The 26,057-nt window shown below is 41.2% G+C and overlaps 1 protein-coding gene across 1 annotated transcript in view; it reads left to right on the top strand.

Annotated features, from left to right (window-relative positions):
* Positions 1–296: 296 nt before the first annotated feature.
* EMP1 (epithelial membrane protein 1) overlaps positions 297–26,057 on the top strand; it is a 43,868-nt gene continuing 18,107 nt past the window's right edge. The window contains exon 1 of the mRNA XM_042469316.1: positions 297–461. The gene's annotated coding sequence lies outside the window, so the exon portion shown is untranslated. The remainder of the gene's footprint in view (positions 462–26,057) is intronic.

Genomic DNA, 26,057 nt, shown 5'->3' with positions numbered 1-26,057 from the left:
CACATTTGTAACTATGCATTTTTTTTCTTTTATGGTTGGCAACCAGAACTCCAGTTTGTCTAAACAGATCCAGCCTGGGTGTCTTCCCTCTTGTCTTCTTACTCATCAGCCTGGAGGTCACTCATTCTTAAACAGGCTCCTCTGGCGGCTGCACTCCTTGCACTGAGTCACAGAGAAAAGGAGACTGTGCAATTGCTGGTTCCCACCCAGCCACTTCTGGCTTGCAGCCAAGAAAGCTGGGCGTAACGTATTATTCCTCTCCCCCTCTTTAAAGCCAGACTGATTCATAGAAACTCTTTTAAAACATAGTCAAAAGACACCACCCCATTGGACATCCCAATACACCAGCAGGGGAAAACTTATAACCCTGCCAGCCTGGGTGTTGCCTTCACTGAACTTCTGGGTTTGAAGGCAGCAGGAGTACAAGAAAGCTCCTTCCACAAAAGACCTCTTTCTCAAAGGTAAGAATGTTTTTCTGGCATACCTGACTGCACACGTCTATGAACTTGTGATTCTTTACTTTTAAACCAGGGCAGATGTCTTTTCCTTTCCTCCACATTCATGCCAGGAAACTTTTTTTGGTCTCCATTTTAACACACTCAGGCTGCAGTCTTATCTACACCAGGAGTAAGCCACACCGAATTCAATAGGCTTAACTTCTGAGTAAGCATGCCTGAGTTTGTGCAATGTGATTTGTCTTAGGAAGTCCCTTCAGCCACGTTTCTTGCAGGAGCCCCAGAGAGAAGTGCCACCACTTAAGAGCTTCTTTACTGAGTGGCAACAAATAAAGCAGGAATGTTTACTTTGGAGAGCAAAGGGGGTGGCACAGCCTCATCTGTGCATGCTGCAGAGCAAGAGAGGGGAATTGCCACATTCTTTTATGATGACACTCTTGCATTTTTGAACTTCACTAGTGGTTAAACCCCTTTTCTAAAAAAAACACAAAAAACCCACCACAACCAAAACTAATGAAACTTCAACTGAAGTTTCTGATGTCGTTTTGAACCGCCACAGCTAAGACCACAGCACACACCCTCTGGAACAGTCAGACTTCATTTCTTCAGAGAAATTCTGGATGAAGCAGGCTGTCAGTTTGCTGCACAAATTTGTACTGGGCACAGAATATTGTCCTCAACCTGATCTCTGTGACCTATTGGTCTAGCAGCGGAACATCATCTCAGCCCCTGTAAATAAGATGATTAAGCTTTGGGTTTTTTTTAAAGGAGGGGGGAGAAGATATTTTAAGTATGATAAATTCACCCAGATTTGAGCAACTTATCTGGTTGCAAGCTGGCTTTGGGGAAGGTGGCGTAGCCCAAGGACTCTCACTTCAGAGACAGTCTTAAAAGAACGTAGCCAGTTGCACTTGCAGAAAAATTGGCCAACCATTTTACCATGGTGAGAAGAGAAATAAAGGAGGACAGCTTTGTTGCAGTTTGAGACTGGTTTTTAATGGTGTGTTCAAGAATGGTGAATATGTACTTCCAATCAATCAAATAGATTTTTGGTAGAACAGATATTAATATATTATAGAACCAGAGCAAGTAATAATAAATATAACATATGGGTGGAAGGATGCATACATCTATAGATATATTTTTGAGGTTATTGGATTTGATGAAAGACAATAGATTAATCTGTCTGACATATTGTTGAAATTATATTCTGAATCGATTGGTACAAATTAAAATAAGTGCAGACAAAGTCATAGCTTGGCACACTCACTTCTCCCTCTAGCAGTTTCTCTTGATTCTTCAAAGAGTGACTAATATATGTATATTGTGTATATACTATTGGAGCTGCTAATTAGTTAATTGGTATATTAGTACCTTATTTGAATATGGATTGTGCAAAGCACATGGTGGTATTTCAGTGAAGCTGGTATTATTGGTGTTAATTAGTTAATGTCATTAATTGTATGGCATCCTATGTCACTTCAGTTAACTCTGTTAGACAGTTAAGTAACTAGATGGGGAGGGGTGGGGGAATGATGACTCCTTGGACTAGCCTGTGACTTTGACTATTGCTGTGCTTTCCAACTTGGAAATTGTCACATTCCAGTGGTGGGGGGAAAAGAAGAAAACATTTCTATAATTTTATTACTGCTGGATCTTCTCAGAAACAAGTCTCTCACTCCTGCATTCAATGGACATTCCCAGAGCTTAAAAAGATTACCTTTTGGGGCCAGAACTCCCAGGATCCTACAGCCAACATGTTCAGTAGTCATACTGGTGGAATCTCGAGTGTTGCAGTCTAAAAAAGTAACCTTTACAAGCTCTGAACATTTGTCCCAGAGAAGCATACATAGATTTGTAAACTTAAATCTGGTTGCATGAAAGGTCCTCAGTTAGTAGCACATTATTGCTTCTTAAAAAGGAATTGTTCAAACCACTTGTTATCAAAGTGGGAAGAGTTTGTTTGAATAGACATGATGTCTCAAGGAATACAGTTTCTCTTAGATGTGGGTCATTTTGGTGGTTCCATTAAGCAGAGAGTTCTTTCAGTGCACATACTATAAAGATACTGAAGACAAAGCCCAGTTTTCTCTTAACTGGTGTAACCCATTTGCTTCTCTAGAGTAGTCCCTTTGGTAATCCCATCAAAATAACCTGATTCTAAAGCATCTACATCTATATCAGTTATATTTGCATGAGTGCCTTTCAAATGTGCTGGACTACAACTCACATCACCTCCAGCTAGCTGTGTGGGGGTGATAGTAGGAAGACAGCAGATTGGCTGAACAAGGTTGATCTAGACTTTGCATTTGGATTCTAATCCTAGTGTGGGTAAAGATGTCTGGGAGAATGTGAAATTGATATGATCCAAAATTACTGACTTTGGCTTTCAATGCAGACTATTTCCAGCTGAGATGGCAGAGCAGAACTACTGTGCTATATGGGCAATGATTTAGACCTCTCTAATAGTAGTCCTTAATCTCCATCCTCTGCAATATCCTTATCACATGCTTATTGTTTAGAGCAATATTAATGATGTTGGAAGAACATTTGCTAAAGTTTGGGGCCCCACTGGGCTGGCTATGTTAAGAGGTGCAATCCAGATATTCATTATGGGAGTGGCGGTAGTCATATTCCAAATGTCTATATGAGAACAGTTTTATGCCTAATTTTGCTACTTTCTAGTATATATTGTAACGTAAATTTGCTAATGAGCTATTAAAGTGAATGTGCATTATAGCTGATGAAAGTAATGTGTCTGTGTTACTGGTGTGAAGGACATATAATACCGTTTTAGGCAAACACTAGAAAAGTTTGGGGGGTACTATCCTACGTTTTGAATAATGCAAAATCACTTACCCTAGTTAACCCTAGCCCAAGGATAGAAATTACTTAGGGGCTGTACAAATGGCCTGTTCTGGGGCGGCTCTGTGTCGCCCCTGGAAGCAGTGGGTTGGGAATGAGGCAACCACATACCATACCCCCAACCCAGTGCAAATAGAAGCTACAAAATGTGGCTCCTATTTGCGCCCTAGAAGGGGCACCATAAAGGCCATGGTATAGTTGTATGATGCTCCTTGTGCACAGCGCCATGGGGATGCTGCACATGATGGCATGCATCATCTGGATGGGCGTGTGCCAAGATGGTGCCCGGGGTGCGTGGTAGGGTTTGGGATCATGTGAATGCTCTGCCCTACCGCAGTCCTAGTTTGCGGTCAGGCTGGTACAAAGTCCCCATTAGTTGGCCAGATGTTATTTGACTGCAAGTCGCAGCTCCCTAGCCCACATAGCCAAGGGAAATGAATACTGGGAGCTACAGTCCACGACATCTGGAGAACTTTACTCTTCTCATCTTTGCTCTAGTGTCTTGTTATTTCACATTGGTATTTCTTTCTGGTCTCTAATCTCATCTTCCCTTCCATGTTTTAAAACTGAAGCAAATCTGGATGACTTCTAGGTGGATTTAAAGGGCAATAGGAATAACTCTTTAGCACAATGATGTTTTTATTCCAATCTGTAGATCATGTTGGAGCTCTTGTGTTAAATCCATCATGTGGAGTTCACTCATGATGACTGGGGTGGTGGTGTGTTACACGTGCAATGGCACATGATAAGAGGAATTCCTATATGAATGCAAAGAGTATGGCTGGAATGATGGTCGTGCCAGAATGTTTCCGCCTTGGGTGTGTAGGGGGGGGGGGGGGGGGGGGGGGGGAGAAGCTGAAACTTGCTCAAGGAACATCACATGGCAGCAAGTGGGGCCCACCTATTTGCTGTCTTTATCTGCTGCTTAATAATTGTCTTGCTGGATCAGGCAAAGCAACCATTTAATCCAGAGCTTTTGTCAGAACTACAGCTCCTAGAATCCCACATCCAACATGATCATTGGCTTGGAAAGCCTGGCAAGAATGTCTGGCTCAGGGATTGTGGGAGCTGTAGTATTAAGAAAGGAGATTTTTCAAGTTCTGATCTAGTTCAGTATGCTGTTTCCAACCATCATCAGTTATACTCCATTGGGAAGTTACAATGTTCTCTTTCTGTTTCATCCCAGCATCTCATTTCCAGAGGTGCAATCCCTCTGAACACAGAAGCTCCATTTTGCTGCTATGGCTGAAAGCCATTGATTTGAACCAGTAGCCAGTAGCATCAGCTCCCACAAGGTTTCCAAAGATGCCATCAGTTAATTTGGCCTATGAAGGATGATACTGTATCTTCACACATTAACTTGTCCCACTCATCATCATCAGCAGCAGCCTGTCTCATGATCTTCACCTTGTCCGAAGGGAGCATCTTCTCTATGGTGGTCCTGCAGTTCTGAAACACTGTTTTCAGGGCTGTACATCTTGTACAATCATCTAATGAGTTTCAGACACTACATGAGACCAAGATCTGCCCCCCCCCACTAAGGCTAACATTTCCATCATCTTCCTATAAAAAAAACCCAAACAAGAAAATAGTTGTATTTTTTTTATATTTTTACTGTGAGCCTGCATTCTTCTCCTTTATGCAGATGGCATTTCTTTTATCTATATTTTAATTGATTCTTTATGTAAACCACCTCAACATTTATTCATGTAAAGGTGGGATATAACTATTTAAACACAGACATACAGAAATATACATCCACACTTTTTAAAATAGATTATCTATGTTAGTTATCTACAGTTTATTTCTAGTAGAATTTGATTGTTCATGTTTCAACTCCTGACTTTTCAAAAATGCAATGATGAGGCTTAGGCCTTCCACAACATTAACAGGCTTGAAACATGAACAAATATAGACCTACGTCTCTGAGCATTGAGGTCTGTGTGATTCTGATGTATATAGAAGATGGAGATGTTTGTATGAAATGGGACATAGGTTGCATTTGAAACATAAACTCTCTAAAATTTATTTGGGTGCTTTGAGAAGAGACGCACTGGATACAAAACTTGATTAAACTGACAATGCAGAGCACAGCAGAAAGTCCCTAAGTGTGTAAATAAAAAAATATCACAGAATCATAGAATCATCAAGTTGGAAGAGACCACAAGGGACATCCAGCCCATGCAGGAACGCACAATCAAAGCATCCCTGACAGATGGCCATCCAGCCTATTTAAAGACTTCCAAAGTAGGAGACTCCACCACTCTCTGAAGGAGTGTCTTCCACTGTTGAACAGTTCTTACTGGCAGGAAGTTCCTCCTAATGTTTAGGTGGAATCTCTTTTCCTGTAAGGAAGGGATACTTGTGTTCTGAATGAATTATCCAATGACACTCAGCAAGCTGAAGCCTTTGGCAATTTTTGCCCTTGCGCCTTCCTAGAACAAGGGTAAGTTTGATTACAGCTATTCTGTATGATAGCGAGCCTTTCAAAGTCTCTTTGAAATATCTCCAGATTCCTGCACTGTGATTTGTTTTGTCATATTGGCCTGTACAAGTACATGAGAAATTAATGGGGGCTGATTATATATATACCTGTAGTTATACAACTGCAGCTCTCTTCCCAAATGGGCTACTATTTAGAAAAACTATCTGCCTTTTTGCAGTAAAACACAATCCAAAATCCACAAATGAGTGATGCTTTTATTGGCTAGTCAAAAAACACAAAACATATAATGCAAGCTTTTGAAGTTCCATTGGCATCTTCATCAGGCAAAATATGTTTAAAAAATCATAGAAGAGGAAGAAAAAGTGATGGTGTTGGAGTCACAGGCCTACATTTTATATAGATATTATCTCTGCTGTAGTTCATCTGATCTGGAGGGATCTCAATTACAGTGAAGCTGATGACCATTCTGCACTTCTTTTCTTCTTTCTTATGTACCAGGTGGAGCTACACTAATGTGTGTGTGTGTGTGTGTGTGTGAGAGAGAGAGAGAGAGAGAGAGAGCAAGGGAGGGAGGCAGACAGGCAGACAGACAGACTGACAGACCAGCCTTCTGGGCTAAACAACTCCTACGACTCATGTGCAGATGATGGGAATTGTAGTCTAGCACATCTGGAGGACACTAGATTGCAAAAGACTCATGTAGAATGTGATAATAGAGAATCCAGATATAACTGTCTGAGATGGAGAAGTGCATTTCTCTGCTAAGCTTATGAGCCAGAGATCCTGGCAACATCTCATTTTCTTTTCTAGAGATAACTGCCAGACAAGGATAGGCAAACAACTGGAGAGAGTTATGCAGTGTTGTAGTCAGGTCAAGTTTCATCCACTTGAATAGTGTGCAACCCCACTTCCACTTTCCTGTTCTTCCTTGGCTTAGCTCACAAGTAATTTGAGGAAAAATAATTTAAATAATTTTCTCGATATGAACATATTATTGTAGTCTAACATAGCAACAACAACAATTTCTCACCTGCTTCTCCCCATGGATCAAGGTGGGGAACAACAACAGACCAAAAATACATAAAATCAGTTTAAAATATCAGTTAAAAACACAAATCACTTTAAAAGAACAAACAAGAAACATACGTATTAAAACAATCCAAATTTAAAATGTCATCATTTACAATTTACAATTTAAACATTATCTGGGTAGGCCTGCTGAAAGAGACTGATCTTTAATGCTATCAAATGCCGACAGTGCATTCAGCTGTCGAAGCTCTTCTGGCAGGTCATTCCACCGTCTAGGAGTGTCTGAAGGAGAAAAAAATATTTTGTAAGTAAATGCCAAATATTTTGGGGTGGCTTGGCTTTGAATGGACCATCATGATCCAAATGTACAAATGTTACAAAAGCTCCTAGTAGAAATAAAATAACTTTGAGAACTAGTTTGTTTATATGAATCAACATATTTTTGGATTCTCTTTGGGAATCTTCACAGTTCAAGATTTATTCTGTGTTGAAAAATTAATATTTTTATGCAATGTTTTCCACAAAGAAAATAAAATTTCTATGCAGAAAATAATGCACACAAATGTTTTCTATGCCACATATACAGTTTTCTGCATGAAAAGTACATTTTAGGCCCAAAATAACTTCTTATTTTCAATGACTCACTACACTGAGAAGAAAAAAAAAAGGTAAAAAGTATTTGTTCTTGCTTGTGAGAACAAAATTTACAATTTTTTTTTGTGGTTAATGGCTGTGAAGTTCACTTTGACATATGGCATCCCTATGAATGATAGACCTCCAAATCACCCTATGTCCAACAGCCCTGCTCAGGTCTTGTGGATTCAGGACTGTGGCTTCCTTGATTGAGTCTAGCCATCTGGAATGTGGTTTTCCTCTTTTCCTAGTGTCTTCCACCTTACTAAGCATTATTGTCTTTTCTATTGAGTCGTGTCTTCTCATGATATGTCCAGTGTACAACAGTCTCAGTTTAGTCACCTTGGCTTCTAGAGAGAGTTCAGACTTGACTTGCTCTAGGACATATTTATTTGTTTTTTTAGTAGTACATGATATCCTTAGAATTCCTCTCCAGCTTCACATTTCAAATGAATTGACTTTCTTCCTATCATCTTTTTTTATGGCCCAGCTTTCACAACCATCTTTTACAAAGGAGTTTATAAGACAAGGGGCATTGGAAGTATAATCCGATGGCAATCTGAACGCAATCATGGAATTTAATGTTATTGCATGATAACCCACTACACGCAAGTACGGGGAATGGGAAGTCAGTCCGAATGCAATCTTGTGGTTTCACATTATTGCATGATAGATTGCCACATGCAAATTCAGGCAATGGGGAGCCAGTTCAAATGCAATGCATATTCATATAATTGCGCGAAACTAGCGACTTTAAGTGAATGCGTTTTGGCCCTACTTTCTTTTCATTTGAATTTAAGAGAAATTCCTCCTGTTTGATAAATGCCAAAGATTTACATCTGGATAATAAATGCTGAAACTTGCAGTGCTATCAACATAGCACTGATGGTGTGTCACTTGGTAAGATGATTTTTCAACATCCATTCTATGGCTGTGTCTGGCATGCAGTTTGTTTGTTTTAGTGATCATAGGTTATAAAGCATAGCATACCCACAAGAAAACAGATATCCCAGGGTAATTTTGTCCAGAGCCATGCAAATTTCTTGTCATAAAAAGCCAAATATCTCAGGCCTTTTACATTATTCCTAATATTTAGCATTATTTTTAATATAAATGGCTACATATTTCTTGACACAAAGGTTTATTAACCCTTTTGTGTTCATATTAAAGCAGATGTTATTAGCATGTAGAAAAAGAAATTTAGGTTGGTCTGTGTTCCCTGCATGGACATAACTGTGTTGCTCCTAAATAAAACTTCTGCCTCTTCTTCTCAATTTTCTTTCAGTCATCAAAATTCTAGTATTGCATTAACTTAAAAGCTCAATTGAGCATTTAGAAATACAATTTAGACAACCAAGGAAAAGAGGCAGGCAAACCTATTAAGGAAATGCAAATGCAGCAAATATAGGAATTCTAGATGTGAACAATTTTCAGTGTCTCACTCTGCCATGCTAGAAATTTGAGGAATGTCGGAAATTGTCATTAGTGGGGTGGAATTCTTCTTTGGTGGGGCAGTGTCTTCCTTTTGCCTCCTCTGATAGCTGAACCCTTGGGTTTTCCCTTCTGATATCCATACTTTGATCACTTACTTTTCATAGGTTTTATGCATGTACAGGGCATGGTCTATCTTTCCAATAGACTACCCTGCATCATACAACACATCATATTGTCCTTTGAAAGCTTACCTGAGTATAGGTTGTTTGCATGTAGGAGCTGATCACTGGGTGGAGAATGGATAAGGGTCTGTACATGTAATCCTGCTTCTTCCTCCATGTTCTGAGTACTTCCAGATAGTTCTACATCTTGGAATGCCTTTGGAACCACATACCATGAAGTGCTGTTGTGTCTCTCCTACACTTGTAGGAAGTTTAGCTAGTGAGATTGTATTTAACTCATTCCTTTATTCCTTTGGAAAAAGCAGACTAAGAAAGTCTAATGTTCTAGGAAGGAGACTTGCAGTTATATGATGGTTGCTTGAAAGAAGCATGTACAGGTATAGCTCACCATGCCAGTCTTTTATGAAAAACTATAGATCTGTGTTTTTATGAAAGAGTATAGATCTGCTTGTTCGACTTTTTCAAAATGTGTTGTGCATTATAAGTTAGGAAAGAGGACTACAAAAAAAATCTTCCCAGTTCTGTTTAGTTTTCATCATAGCTTCATGCTGGCAGGGAAAGGTTTCCAGCAAATCAAAAACATTTCCATCGTGGCCACATTGTGTTCTGATGAAAAAGAAATCATCTGACAGTTGACATTTGGGATAAAGCCTCTTCTCCTCTCCCCCCCCCCTTTTTTTTTGCTCACCAAGGGTTTTTACATAGTGAAAATGAAAAATGAAAGGAACATTTTGTACCTTGGGGTAGAGCTACAAGTAGGTGTTTTGGGAATCCAACAGTCTCATCTGATTGTTCTTAATTTCCCACCTCCTCTGTTAGTACACCTGGAAGTCCCTTTTGGTAGTCACATGGGCTTTGTTGACATATGTCTTGATAAAAGAGAGCAGAGGGCACGTACATTCCATCTTGCAGATTCAGGTCAGAGTCTGAGAATTGTTGGAGGAGTCCAATGTCCATGTGTATGATGTCAATGGGTGAGGGTATAGCCCTCCTAAAATGGGAGGAACCTAATCAAAGTTAGGCATAATTACAACTGAAAATAAGACCAAAGAGCAAAGAAAGCACCCAGGGCAGGAAAAGGAAGAGAGTTGCTGCTTATTTTTTAAAAGCCACTCATTATACTACTTGTACTCCATGTATCTGAGGAAGCAGACCAAGCTTTCAAAAGCTTATGCTACAACATATTTTGCTCAAATAGTCACACAGGTACTACAAGATCTTTTTGCATACTGATATTGCAGGATAATAGAGCTATGTCTCTGAATACTTATGTTTAGTTCATTTTAACAAGAAAAAATCAGTTTGAATAGAGTTCCTTAAAGTTCCTGCCAGGTGTATTTTAAACCTCCAAACAGTAGCAAAATATCAGCTAGTAGATATTACTTTGAGAGCCGGTGTGGTGTAGTGGTATGAGCATTGAACTACAACTCTGGAAACCAGGGTTCAAATATCCATTCAGCTATGGAAGTCCAATGAAGCCCTGAGCAGACAGGCCATGATAGCATGGCCCAAGCCCATGCTATCCTGGCCCAGGCCTCAGCCCCGATCAGTTCCCAGGCTGGCACAGGGATGGGCAGGTGTTTATACATCCACGCCACAAACCTGCTACCGCTGCATGCCTCTTACATTTCTCCAGCATTGCCTCTAGTGAGAAGATCCCCATTGCAACATCTGACATAGAAACAGGACACCTGAAAGTAACTACATGGCCAGGTGCCCCATTTCAACATCGGACATAGCGACATGAGTCTTCTCACTAAGGGGTTGTCTGATCGGCCAAGGTTTGCTACAGAATTTCCACAAAAGTACCTGGCAAATGGTGGGTTATTTTTAATGGTGTTAAGGCCCTTTTGACATGGGATTGGGCCTGATCCACCAGATCCACATCCAGTCTGCTGGATCCTGGCCTGATCCTGACCTGGGGCTAACAGTCTGCATGGTCCAAACAGGAGGATGTGAGTCTGGAGGGAACATGGGCCTTTTGGCCCATGTGGACAGCTCCTGAGTGACCCTGGACAAGTCACACTCTCACTGCCTCAGAAAAATGGAAAGGCAACTCCCCCTCTGAACAAACTTTACCAAGAAAACTCCATGATCGCCTTAGGATCACCATACGTCAAACATGACTTGAAGGCACACAACAACAACAAAATATTACTTGTTACACAAAATATCCCATAGTGTTGCTGGTCATTACATTTTTTGTGTGCAGAAAAGAACACTATTGCTTGTAAAATGTTACTTCCAAGCTCTACTTTAAACATTCTCATAACATTTCCTACTCAGAAACCAGTCTCTTTCATTCACAGTTTGCCCCATATTATCACTAGAGATTTAGGGTAGAATCAGGATTATAAACATATTTTGTAAATGGCACCTAAAGGTGATAGCCATCCACAGTTAGCTCAGTATTGTACTGACTGGCAGCTACTCCTCAGGGCTTTTGACAGGAGTCTTCCCTGTTCATTCTAAAGAAGCCAAGGACTGAATCTTGAATCTTCTGCATGCAAATTCATATGTTCTACTACTGAACCACAGCTCCTCTCTAAGGATGCAGTGTAAATGCTTGCTGAGTTCATTCTTGTCATTTTCTGTACACAATGCTGACTGAAATGCCCAAGAGAAAAATGTTGGGCAACTCAAACTAGGACATCTCTCACTCCAGTTTGATCCTTGTAATAGTATGGTTTCTAAGTTTTCAACTGGCAACTTCAGCATAGAAGCTTGTTAATGGCAAGGCTAGAAATACTGTCAACACCTGTTAATTGCTATAGATCAAATAACTTTTAAAATAGGCATGGGAGCAGGCAGTGAGGATGACATACTTCAAGGCAAGGTGGTTTTTGTGGAGGAGATTGGAAGAGAGCAAAGTCTTATTTTTCTGTATGGCTATAGGCCATATACAGGGAAAATTTCTGTCAGCCGGTAACTTTTGAAGACTTGTTTGCAAGGCTGTCTTAAAGACAGAATGGCAGGAGCAGGTTTAAAATTGGCAAATGTGAGTAGTAGCTCATTTTAAACTGGAGGGTAGTTACTTGTCCCCTTTCAAAAACTTTATAATTTATGGCATGTGATGTGTTTTTCCTGCATAAATATTTTTGCTAGTCTATTTTTTTTTGGGGGGGGGGCAACAAGCCAGTCCCAGTTATAAAAACATACATGTTTTTATTGCTATAGCCAAGTCAGAGGTGGAGCATGTACATGTAACTACTTGTTTTGAAATTACAGCCAAAAGCCACATTGAATGATTTCAGTATGCACTTTGTTTTAACAGTGTTAGACTAGTTCCACTGCTCAGTTCTAATCTGAACAAATCATTTTTTTCTCCTCACCTTCTTACTATTGTAAAAATCATGTAAGAGGAATCTGAAGCAGGCAGAAATCCTTGCTCTGTGGAAGTACTCATAAACTAAAGTGGACCCAAACGACAAAATTATGTGCTTTGCTTATGGTATTGCATTAAGCTTGACAGCAGTTCTGTATAGCAGGGCAAGCTCATAAATGTTGTATTACACATATGAGCAATGGGAGGTACCGGAAAGAGAATATAGCTTGCCAGAGACCACCCAGACGAGTTTGTGGATGAAGTAAAATTTGAAACCACAATTTCCAGTTCAAATAAATGTACTGTTCTACTTCTTGAATTCTTTGTATCCTTGCTTACTTTCTATATCTCAAAGAAAAATAGAATTTCCACTTTTTTTTTAATGAAGAAGGTATACCAAGTGGCCGTTCTGAACATTTCCTTCAGTTGCATACAGGGCCAGCCTTAAGGTTAGGTAGCAGCAGATACTGGTGGCAGCACTTCTTCTTGGAGGGAAGAGTGCTTGTGTGTCACACAGCCTACCGTGAGCTCCAGTGCTAGCCTGCTTCCCTTGACCATGGTGGAGGATGTTATCTTGTCACCTATATTAAAATAAGGTTCAGTTGTCAGTCTGGTTGACTTATGTTCCTGAAGTGAGAGAAACCTCTTTTGTCCTTCATCTCAGGCAACAAAAGGTCTTGGAGTGGCCTAGCTATATACAACAAATGCATACAGATACTGTAATACAACAAATGCATGCACATACTATGCAGATACTTCCCTTCTAGGAAACCTCTCATATTGTGTTCTTGTGTTCTCTCCCCATGAGAATGGAGAAAATCAACACATCTTGATAAGGTGAAATGAAAGGACCCAATCCACAACAGATTCCCTTGGACCAACAACAGTTACTGCTTAGTGATGAAACTTTGGACTTTATCACATGGGGAAAATTGAGGGTTTAACCAGTGATTAACCTGTGAAAATTGTGCGATCGTGATTAAGATTTTCACACGACGTTGACATTAAAGTGTCATTATCTCAGGAATAAACTGGCAATAAACAGCAACAAATCATTCATGGGGAAATCCAGTGAATGATTTGTTGCTGTTTCTTGCCTGGTTATTCCTTTGTTATTTCCAGGATAATGGCTCTTTAAGCACAATGTGTGCGAAAATCTTTAATTGCAATTGTGCAATTTTCACAGGTTACTTGCTGGTTAAACCCCCCAATTTTCTCCATGTGATAAAGTCTTTTGGCAACCTTAGGCAAGGAATACTGAGGTGGTTTTGCTAGTTCTTTCCTCTGAAACATAGCAAACAGCACTTACTATTCATTGGCAGTCTACCATCTAAGTACTAACCAGGTTTGATCCTGCTTAGCTACCAAGATGAGACAATGCTTCATCCATAAAGGACACAAGGACTGAGTGAAAACATAGGCTCTATTCATGTGCTATAGAGGTGTTGTACTACCATCAAGAACAGGGGAAGGAGGACCAGATTCTGAGGGCAGGTCTACCCTTGCTAGAATATGCTCGGCTGCTCCTGGACTATTCTGGCCCTGAATTCCCCTGAGTGGCTGCCTTCCAACGCAACCCTTCTTTATCATCCAGCACCCCTACTGAGGTCAGAACAAGGTGCCCAGCCATATTATTGATACTAAGTGCCTCATTCTGACCTCAGAGTGACTTGTGCCCACAGCATCAGCACCAGGAAGCTTGCAGGGACTATGAGGGAAGGCAGCCACTACCACCATTGCAAAGGGAGCTGAAACCTGTAGCAAAAGATGAGTTATTTAAATGTGGATTGGGGGAGTTGAATGAATTGAATGCGCGTGTCATGAAGAGAGTCCAGACCTAATTTGGGATTTTGGCCCTGCATCTTTTAAACAGGATGCTGTGAGCCCAGGAGGAATTTGGGGTAAACCACTCATGTAGGCAAGCCCTGAGACCCAGGGCCAGGTTCTGATATCAGGCAACCCTAAATGCAACCAGTGGGAGTGGCATACAAACCCAGGCCCTTCCAGAAGTGCAAGGGTGTTTGCAGGGAGACAAGTTGTATTCTTAAAGCAGGGCTCAGGCAAGGGGCTGTTTTTGGATTACAAGTCCATGCTAGCTGAGGGAGTCTGGGTGTGTTGTGTCTAAAGCACGCTAGCTGGGTTGAGGCAAGAGCTCAGTGTGGCCTCCATTGATTCCAGCTCCCCGCTTCCTTTGTTCTTACTTTCTGCCCCCCTTCTTTGCACTTCTGGACAGAGAAGTGGAAAGGTGCAGAGGTACCATATTTTCCTCCAGTGATTGCTCTTGGCTGCCTTCCAAGCCCCAGGCAGCTGCCTGCCTCTGCCCCTCCCTTCTGCCAAGAGAGAGAACAAGAAAGAGAGCAACTGAGATTGTGTGTGTATGTGTGTGTGTGAGGGAGAGAACTCTGGAGTTTCTGTTGAACCTCTCACATGGCTCAGTGCTCCCGGGCTGCCTCTATCTTTTTTTGAATAAATGCCAGCTGCTTGGCATGTCTTCCCTTTGCAATCGAAACAAGAGTCACCCATTCTTTGGATGAATCATGGCAATCCTTGGAACTGGGAACCCGAGACATAGCTCATGTTTTCCATTGCTCCCCTCAACCGCTAGCTAGAGCAAAGCTATTCCCTCCAGTCAGCTATTTAGAGAAATTGCTCATTCCACTCAGAAGTGAGGGCAGATGAGCCTGAGGGGGGTTTCCACTCTTTCTCTTGAGAGAATGTGCCATTTCTTCATGGGCTTCCCTTCTAGGAAACCTCTCACATTAACCAGTCAAAACATGTTCTGTCAGCTTAGTGGCCCATCCAGTTCCTGTTTGCCTTGGGCCCCTTCTAAATCGCCAATGTCTACATACTCCTGGGCAGTTTAGCTTTCTCCGCCCCAAGCCATTGTATGTACACAGAGAGTACATACTTGAATCCTCCTAATTACTCCTCATAAATCAAAAAAGTCCTAAAGCTCCCAGGGGTTCAGTCTTGCTCTTGGAAGAACTGACTTGCCAAGTCATGTTAAAGTATCAAGGGCAAAGTGTACAAGCTGTCTGTAGCAGGACATCTTTGCCATTGCTGAAGGTGGGCACAGAACATTAAGAGGACAGGAGGGAAACTGCCACATGCAGTTGAGCTTTGTTGTACTCTGTCTTTTGCACTAAATGGACATTATTGTATTCTCATAGAATCACAGAGTTGGAAGAGACCACAAGGGCCATCCAGTCCAACTCCCTGCCATGCAAGAACTCTCAGTTCTGTCTTTTGGATCAACCTCTTCCTAAGGCTGACTCAGAGGGGAGGAAAGCATGCATGCTCAAAATCCTCATCATCTCTGCATCCTTCATGATAAATGAGTCAGTAGATGGTGAGATCCTTGTCTCAGATCAGCAGCTGTTTCAGAGTCATACATCCTAAATAGGACTTAAAATAAAACTCAGTTACTTCCTGCAGAAAGAAAGAAGCACAGAATGTGACTTTACTTTCCTATCATAGGAAGCTGCCTAGTATAAGGTCTTGCCCCCAAGATGGAGCCCTCTCTATGTGTTGGTCAGTAACTACCATCATCCCCAACCATCTAGACCAGCATGATCAATATGATGGAAGTTGTAGTTAATTTTGTGAAGAGCTCTTCTAAAGGTTGTTTATTCTAACCATTTGTGCCTCTTGGAAACTGCTAACTGAACTCTCTAACTGGAAATGGTAGGATTGAATTTCAAATCTTGAGCCACCATTTCCTGCCTCTTCTGTCATACCCAGCAAATATATTAATGTGAATGTTTCCCCTCGGAACAAAAGAATAAATGCAGGCATGATTTCTGCAGCTCCAATGTTGATTTATTGGAACCTGGTGTGGCACCAAAGAAACACATGCTCAAATTTTTGCTTCCCTGGGAGATTGTGAAAATAAATAAATAAGGACATACATTTACCTTTTCTTCTTTCAGCAGATGGTTGGTGGCAGTGTGGGCTTAAATGATCCAAGAATCCCAAATGCAATTGTACTGATTTTGAGATGAATGGCATATTTTACTGGCGACACACTGAGTACTTGCCATGTCACAAATCTCACCATGTATTTGCTCTCACTTTTTGATTCATCACTTTAATTTCCAAATGTCTTTGTTTGATTTAAACTACTCTTTGCTCTATTACTCATTCTTTTAAATAGAAGATAGTGTTTTGTTGCTAGTTGTCAGTTTTGTGACACAGAAGAAAGCTACTCTCTAGTGCTCTTCCTCCATGTGCAGGGCTGAGAAGGAAGGAAATAAGGTACAGTAATTATGTGCCTTTAAGTAATCTGTTGATTTAGGGCAATTCCATAAGGATTTCACAGATGATTACTCAGAAGTGTATTGCTATTGCCTTCCTCTGAAATATAGCCTACAGCACTGGTATTCTTTGGTGCTAACTACTTTAGTTTTTATGGGTTTTTCAGGCTATGAGGCCGTGTTCTAGAAGAGTTTTTTCCTGATGTTTTGCCAGCAGCTGTGGCTGGCATCTTCAGAGAACATTCTCTGAAGATGCCAGCCATAGCTGTTGGCAAAACATCAAGAAAAAACTCTTCTAAATCATGGCCTTGTAGCCTGAAAAACCCACAAAAAACTATGGATGCTGGCCATGAAAGCCTTCAACTTCACTAATTACTTTCTGTCAACCTTACTTAGCTTCTGAGATCAGATAGGTTCTGATGTTTTCAGGGTATTTAAGTGGGAAGACAGGAAAGAGATAGTGGGGTAAAATCCCTGATGCCAGAATTTCTAGAGGTTTTGAGCTTCTGGGGGCCTGAAAAATGAAAAAGCAAACAATCGCTTACAAAGTAAATGCTGGTATTTAAAAAGACCAGAGAGTGGCTTTTTTGTCTGTGGCTAAATCTCAGCATATCAAAGTCATCTATAAATGCCAAATGCATATTAAGCATCCCATACTGATAAATACCTTTTGTTTATTTACAGCCTTTCTCCCACTAAGCTGGAGCCCAAGTCACTTAAAAACATATTCAAAACAGCAGTAACATTTGGTTTGTAGAAAGATTTGGGGAGAGGGCGATCATGCATTTTGACCTGGGTTCCGCGCCAGCTGTCACTAGCTGGGCCAATATGTGTCCATTATCCATTAGCTCTAGCCTATATATGAGGGAAATGCAGGGGTGAGAAGCTGCTAACATGCTGCAACACACATACACACCTGTCCCCCCTCCCTGCCTCTCTGTCCCTCTTTCTTCTCTCCCCATTGCCCACAACTCTTTCTGTCACTCCACCTTCTCCTCCATCTGTCTTCCATGCTCTGTGACCCCTCTCTTCTCTCTGTCTGCCTCTCTCTTTTCTCCTATTTCTTTCTCTATAAGGGCAGTGTAGGAGAAGCATACACAGAAGCTGGCTGACAGATGGCTCTGGAGACCAGGTTGCAGATGTTTCAAGGCCCAACACCAGCCAAGAGAATGAGTTGCTTCTCCATAGGTTGTTGGACTGCAGATCCCAGCAGCTCTAGCCAACATAGTCAATGATGGAGACAGATAAGAGCTCAAGTTCAACAACATTGAGAATGCTCTATGATTTCCACCCCTGCCATATGTCATGTTTATGAGGTCCACTAGTATTACCCCCATCCCTCAATTGTTCTGTTTTTTTAAAAATGGAGTCCCCACTTAATCTGAGGCCTAAACTGCAGTTTACTTTGTTTTGTGTGGCTCTGGTTCTGAGGAACACTTCCAAAGCTGCAAGTGGCAGTTGAGTGGAGGGAATCATCTCAGTTGCCCTGGACACCAGGATACATTTCTGTGCCACTAAAAGATTTTGGTATCTCCTTCTCTCAGTGTAGTTTCATATTTTTCTCTGGCCTCACATATGTCCTGCTCATGATGGAACATATCCAGAAAAGAATTACCAAGATGATCACATCACAACGTAAGGGGTGGGTATGTTTCACTAGAGAAGGCTGAGAGATGACATGATAGCCATTTCTAAATATATGAAGAGCTGCCATGTAGAACATGGAGCAATCTTGTTTTCTGCTGCTCCAGAGACTACGACATGAACCAATGGATTCAAATTACAAGAAAAGAGATTCCATCTAACCCTTAGGAAGAACATTTCTACTGTAAGAGTTGTTTAACAAGGGAGTAAGTTATCTCAGAGTGTAGTGGATTTTCCTTGTTTAGAGGTCTTTAAGCAGAAGTTGGGTGGGCTTCTTTCAGGAGTGCTTTAGCTGCATATTCCTGCAAGGCAGGGGTTGGATTAGATGGCCCTTGTCGTCTCTTCCAGCACTAAGATCCTATGATTCTATGGTGAGGATTTACTCTCACACTCACCAAAAAATGTTGATTGTAAATCAAGGTGGAAAACAATTTGGGGACAGAGCATTGGATTATTTCCCTGCATGAATCAGATGTCTAGGAAGGGGTAATCAGACCACACCTAAGGGCTTGGTGGAGAAGTGCTCAGCCAAACTGATAGGTTCACAGACCTGTTCACAGACCTGTTTTATGTGCTGGAAACCAGTGAGAGCTTCTTATATGCTGTTATATACCTTGTTTTATCTGTTTTATTGATTATTGTAATTTTATCTGGATTTGTACGCCACTTTGATCTGAATTGGAAAAGCGGGATAGAAATAAACTTTTATTATTTTATTATTTATTTTATTATTCTTTGCATCTCTCTGTGTGTAGATATCTGTTTCCCCAGGACATAGTGTTATGTTTTTAGTGCCTATGGTCCTGTTCACAAATACTTCACATTATAACTGGTTAGAAACAAGAATTAATAATTGCTTGTCTTTACAGCTGTTTCATCTGCTAGGCCAGCATTTGATAATTATATCTGATAATCCTGATCTATAAGGAGTTCATAATGATGAACTACTTCCAAATTGAAGGCTGCTTGAGAGTTACATCCTGCTACAATTACTCCCTTCCCTTTCACAGCCACATGCCAGGTACAATTCCTTGCATATTCCATTATTTTCCCAATTTCAAACACATATATCTATAGAACTTGCTCACTTTCTCTCACTCTAATCTTGGAAGGCTCAGTGATTACTAGCAAACTGTTATGCCAACTCTATCCTCTGTGATACATATTATTCACCTTGGTAGAGCCAGTATTGTGTGGTGGTTTGAGTGTTGGACTATGGAGATTATCAGATGGGGAAAGTTCAAGGAAGAAAAAGGCATACTCCTGGCAAAGTTGTGTGATCATGCTGAAGATTTTCAGACAACATTGTGCTTATCCAGGATTTAACCAATGAAGATCCAAGAATGCTCTAGCAACAAACCATTCCTGGGACTTCCCCGTGAATGGTTGGTTGTTGAAGCGTTTCTGGATCTTCATGGGTTAAGTCCTGGATAAGTGCATTGAGTCTGAAAATCTTCAGCACAATCATACAACTTTGCCAGGAGTATGCCTTTTACTCCCCCCCCCCCCCACTGTCTGATAATCTTCTAGGTCTTTGGGAGACTAGTGTCTGAATCCCTGCTTAGACATGGAAACCCAGTGGATGAGCTTGGGCAAATCATACTCTCTTGGCCTTAGGGGAAAGCAAAGACAAACCTCTTATGAATGAGGCTTGTCCAGAAAATCTATGATAGGGTCACTGTAAGTCAGAGTCAGATTGAAGGCACATAACAACACCAGCAATCCAAACAATCTCCTATATGAGCAAAGTAGCCACAACTTAGTCTTAGAGACTATGCTTTTTATGTACAGAATCTTAAGTTCATTCTTTGCTGCACTTAGTTACAGGCGCCAGTAGCAGATGGTAGAAAACACCTCTGCCACAAATGACGTGGAGCTACTTTCACAAGATCAAATGGAGAGTTAAGAACTTGGAAGGGACTACTTACAAAGTATAAGTTGTAATTCATTCCCCTTTCTAAAATGTCGTGTATAACTAGGCTACACTAAGCTTGTAACTCACTGAGAAATAACTTAGTTATTTTTCTAGTTACAGGGATATGGTCTTATGCAATAATGAAATAGGAAAATCAAAAGGTTCAGTATAGCTTGTGCTATATCCCATGTCATTGCTTTGTGCTCTATTGTAGGTGTTGATACAAAAAGGTAGATAGGAGGAAAGTCTCACAGATCAGTTTGTATAACATGCACAGTTTTAATGTAACTGAAATGAGGCAGTACAGACCAACACTTTGTGCCTGCCTGCCTGCTTACTAGGGGTGAAGAAAGGCTGGGCATTCACATGCTCCAAGTCCTTCTTCCTCTGCCAGAGTGCCATCTTGTCATGCACCCACTTACACGGGGCATGCCATGATGATGTCCTTTGTGTGCAGTGCCCAAACAGCGCTGTGCACAAGAGGCATCATAGCTCTGCACCACGGCGGTTATGGCGCCCCTTCTATGGTGCAAAAAGAAGCTCCTTTTCAGGGCTTCTTTTTGCTCCATGTACAGACTGTGGCATGTGGTTGCCACGGCCTGCTTCCGGGGCTGAAAGGAGCAGTGTTGGGCCGCCTGTCTGTTGAGCCCCTGAATGTTTATTTCCTTTTGAGAAATGGAAAAGCAGAGTTACATTTTTTTGCCAGTCATAACTATAACATTAACTATTGTTTGGACTGTAGAACTATAATCATAATTAAAAGTAAGTTTGCAAGTTCTGGGACAACTTGTGTGACCTGGTATCCAGCAGATTCCTAGCGTAGTTCTAGTTGAATCAAATCATGTGAGTTAGGGCCTGCCTCCCCTCTTTTTGAGCCTTTGCATTTCTATTTTGTTGTCCTTCACCAGATAGCTAAAATTCCTTAATGCATGTGTTTCCCCAACCCACAAGATTGAGTGCAATCCTCTCTAGCTTGTCATCCTGCTTAACATGAAAGATTTCATTGTCTCCAGGTGAAACTGTGACAGCACCTCACTTCTTCTGCATGCCAGACCAGCAATATAGACTCTGATCTTCTTCTCACTTGACACTACAGAATAAACAGGGTTTCTTTTTGTTCAAGGGCATGGAATTTATCTGTATCTTGCAGAGGGGTGAGACCACATGAAAACCCTCCAGTTATGGGTCAAGTGGAATGGGTGCATACTTTTCATACTCTTGTCTTGGTGCAGGTGGGGTTGTAAATTGCTTTATTTGATTGCAACACTCTTCTGACATTTCTAGGCTCCCTATCCTCACTCCCTTTACAACATTACAGCACAAGTGAACCATCAGACATTTTCCTTTTAGTAAACACAACCATTTTTAATAGTTTTTGGCTTGGATGTTATACCAAGGAAATGTTGGTTCAGAAACATCTCACGGGGCCTTAGTGTAGTTGATAGAAAGAGTGTTAACAAAGTGCAGATGAACAGATATGGAAAAATGTGTACAACTGCTATTGTCATGGTGGATTCTGGGAGCTGTAGTGTGAAAGTGTGAACACTTTTAAGTATTGATTTTAGGAAGGAATATGGCATCATAGCATGTCCATATCCACAACGCACCTTACTGCAGAATGAGAATGAGATGCTATTGGGCAGCAGAACATACAACCAGTACAAGAAGCAAAGGGACTGCTTTAATGGCAGTGAGACCCTTGCTTATGGATGTCCAATTGAAAAATAGGTACACTTAGAATGCAGCTTCACAGGCAGGAAGATTTGTATTGCTGTCATTGCAAAACTCTCTCTTTTTCCTTTGAACAAAGTCATGTAGATTGGATAGAGGTTTCATTTGGAGCACTTTGCAACAGAAGTAAGAAAAGTCAAGTGTGAAATAAGGCCAAATGACACAGTAGCGAGCCAAATTGGACCACTTCTATGTAGTTGAGCCTCTCAGGAATTGTCAGTCAAAAAGATACTAAATGAACATTATTTTGCATTGCTTTCTTGGTACAGTACTTAGATTGTTACCTTCTTCAATTGGATGATAACAATGATTGTCTAAATGCAATCTTTACTGTGTTTTCATTGTTTCATAAAAACATACCTTGAAGTAGTCAAAATTAATAACAACCTGCTGGCAAATGTTGAGCCCCCCTTTAAAACAGTTCTGGGGTCTCTGGGAGTGACTGGTACTCAGCCATGACTGGTGCACTCTGGGAAGTGCTTTATGGCTTTGAGGAAGAATTCAAAGTAGAAAAAGCACAGCCCTGCCTCGGCCATAGTCATTTTCAACTCCAATTTATGTAATTCTGAACACTCTGGCTAGTTATTGGCTGATCCTAGTAGAAGATATGTGGCAAGGGAATACTAATGGCTGACAAATCCAGTAAAAATGGGGAAAGTTGTATCATCCTGTTCCAAAAAAGACATAATAATTTTTAAAAGTGGCTCTCTCATGCTCACAGGGTGTAATTAAATGGAGTGGAGGGAGGGGGAAAGGTAGAATAAATGAGTAACATATGTGACTCCGCAAAGCCCTGTGGTTAAAGATTTCCATGACATGCATCATTAAAGGAAAGCTATTATATGTTTCATCATTACCATGCCTCTATTTCTACTTTTCATTGTATTTTCTCCTGATCACTCCCATATGGATTTTTAGACAGTGTCTCCTTAATAAACTATTGTTGTGTTGTTGTTTTTGTTATTTTTCCTTATGTAATAAACAACTGTGCTTGGACTGTAAAGATGGGGAGAAAGCAGAATGTATATTAGCATCTACTTGTTGATATCTGGGTGAATTGCAGAAGAAAAATGCCATAGATATGTCCAGTCAAACTGCTGGTCCTTCTGATTTAGTATTGTCTGCAGCATCTGGCAATGGCTCTCAAAGATTTTGGACAGAAGTTCCAAGGACTGAATTAGAGACCTTTGAAGTGCAGAAGATGCATTTTGTCACTGAGTAGATCAGCAAGAGCTTGTGATTTTCAATGGTTTAACAAAAGATCTAACAAAAAGACTTTAGCCTTATTCATACTTGCTTGCCTCGTTCACAAACAGTCTGGCTCTCATTGTTTCTCAGCTGTAAAATAGGACTTGATGCTTAAAAGTATTGACGCAACTTACTAACATTCACTAACATTGCAATTTAAAACAAAAACAAAACAACATAACTACAGTGGTGCCTCGGGTTACGAAAGTAATTCGTTCCGCGGCCGCTTTCGTAACCCGAAAAGCCTTCGTAAGCCGAATTGCCATAGGCGCTAATGGGGAAAAGCCGCGTTTCGTGCGAAAAAGCGCCGAAAAGCACCAAAAATTTTCTTCGTAACCCGAAAATACATTCGTAATCCGGAACAATGATTTCCAATGGGATTTTTTCGTATCCCGAAAATTTCGTAACCTGGGTATTTCGTATCCCGAGGTACCACTGTATGCCTGACTTCTTGATAATTGCTTATTTCCTACCTCAGCTTTTCTCTCCTGTAAAATATTTTAATTACAGACATACCTCACTTATAAGAGCCAGTGGGAGTGTTCCCACTTAATATTTGAAACGATTTAAAATACAACGTTTTTAATAAAACCGATTCAAAATAACCCTGGTGTTATCTCGCGTTCCAAAACGCGTTATTCTTCGTTCCCATCTGGTTATTTAAATCGAAGTTTTTACCTGCAAGCGTTCCTACTTGGCATGAAATCGGTGTTTAAATAAAGCGATTCTTCTCTTCCATACCTTATTTGGAGCTGTCAATCAATAGTACGTCAGAATGACGTAACGTTAACCCGGATTATTTGGAAGCGATTTAAATTTTGTCAGCGTTTCCATTTCATTGACCGTTTGTGAAATGATGTATTTTTGGCGGTTTTTTTAAAAAAAATGAACCAATCAAGGCGCTTAAACGATCAAACGTCATAAGCGCTGTCAGCCTTATATACATTTTCCCTCCGAATTTAGTAGGAAACCCAAGCTCTTTCCAGAGGAACTATGGGATAGGTTTTGCATGGCAGCATCCTCTCTTCATGTCTCCCAAGACAGCCAGGGAGAATCCCTTCAGAGAGCCCAGAGATCAATGGGGGAGGCTTCTGGCAAAGCGAATTTAGGAAAGCCAAGCTCTTTCCAGAGGAACTATGGGATAGGTTTTGCATGACAGCATCCCCTCTTCATGTCTCCCAAGACAGCCAGGCAGAATCCCTTCACAGAGCCCAGAGATCAATGGGGGAAGCTTCTGGCAAAGCGAATTTAGTAGGAAACCCAAGCTCTTTCCAGAGGAACTATGGGATAGGTTTTGCATGGCAGCATCCCCTCTTCATGTCTCCCAAGACAGCCAGGGAGAATCCCTTCACAGAGCCCACAGATGAATGGGGGAGGCTTCTGGCAAAGCAGGGAGGGAGCACTCTTCCCAAAGATTCTCTTTCCAGGGTTGGAGGAGAAGGCAGATTCCGTTTGAGAAAGAGAGGGAGAAAGGCTCTATCCCCCCCCCCAATTGATCAGAGCCCTTCCCTGTCTGGGCGTGATCAGATGCCTCCTCGCGAGGAGCCTTCCCTTCCCTGTCTGGGCGAGATCAGAGCCCAAGCGGGCAGGGAATGCCTCTTTGAGAGGAGCCTTCCCTTCCTGCCTCTCCTCCGTTAGAAATGGGCTCTCCCCACACAGAGGGGAGGTTGCAATCCACCGGGAGAAGCCTTGTAGTCCTTTGCAGATGCAGGCGCTTGAGCAGCCGGGACTTCAGGCGCTTAAAGCGCTGAAGAGATTAAGCGCCTGTAAACCATTAAAATAAAAAATAAAAATAATCCTTATCTCTTATTGAAAGACCACAGCAGACAAAGGGGTGAGGGAAGAAAAAATGGTGACAGCCACGACGGATGGGGACAGAAAGGGCAACTCCCCCAAGGACAGCCCCCACCGCAGTCCGCTCCTCCCATCCATCTAACCCGATTCAAAGGCTGTCGTTCCTATTTAAATATTCCGGTTCCTAACTCGAATCAATGGAAAAACGTAGGTTGGACCCTAGTGTTTTTTTAACACGTGTTAAATGAGGAAAATTCGATTTAAATTTTTATCCCGCTCTACGATTCGATTTGTAGTGGGGACAATTGCGGGTTGCTCTAGAACCGTTCTAGGTTTAAATCGGATCCTAATATGAACGCCACTCCTTGGATTTGATTCAGAACGCGGGGTTTCCCCTAGTGGGAACATCCCCAGTGTGATGTAGAGTGGTTTGAGTGTTGGACTACAGCTCTGGAGACCAGGGTTCAATTTCCCTCTCAGCCATTAAATCCACTGGCTGACCTTCAGCAAGTCACATTGTCTGAGCCTCAGAGGAAAGCAATGGCAAAATTTACATAGATAAGTCCAAGTCTATTTTAAGGAGACTTGCAAACTGCAAGTCTGCAGATTGCAAATTTCAGAAATAATGCAGTTTGACATCATTTTAATTGTCATGACTCAGTGCTATGGAATTCTGGGATTTGTAGTTTGTTGTGGTACCAGAGTTGTCTGACAGAGAAGGCTAAATATCTCACAAAACTATAAATCTCAGAATCCCATAGCATTTAGCTATGGCAGTTAAAGCAATATCAAAGCGCATTATTTCTGCAGTGTAGATTAGACCTAAGATAGACTTGGATTTATCTATATAAATTTTGTAGATAGGATGTAGTTAGTAACTGGCACCATCAAATGTGCTGCCATTTTGCCTTTCACTCTACCATCTCAGTGGAGGAATTCTGGAAGTTGTAGTTCAAAAAACTAACTTTTCCAAGGTCTGGAATTGAAATGCCCACCACTTATGGTGATATTCTGTCAGGTGATGTGATGTAAACAGAGGAGCCCACATCATTTGGCTTGGGATCAACATGATATACTTTTTGGCACTCTCTTTCAAACTCTTC

Source organism: Sceloporus undulatus, chromosome 5 (genome assembly GCF_019175285.1).
Source record: "Sceloporus undulatus isolate JIND9_A2432 ecotype Alabama chromosome 5, SceUnd_v1.1, whole genome shotgun sequence".
Lineage (NCBI taxonomy): Eukaryota > Metazoa > Chordata > Lepidosauria > Squamata > Phrynosomatidae > Sceloporus > Sceloporus undulatus.
The sequence above is the reverse complement of the archived record's forward strand: the minus strand, read 5'-3'. Positions and strand labels throughout refer to the sequence as shown.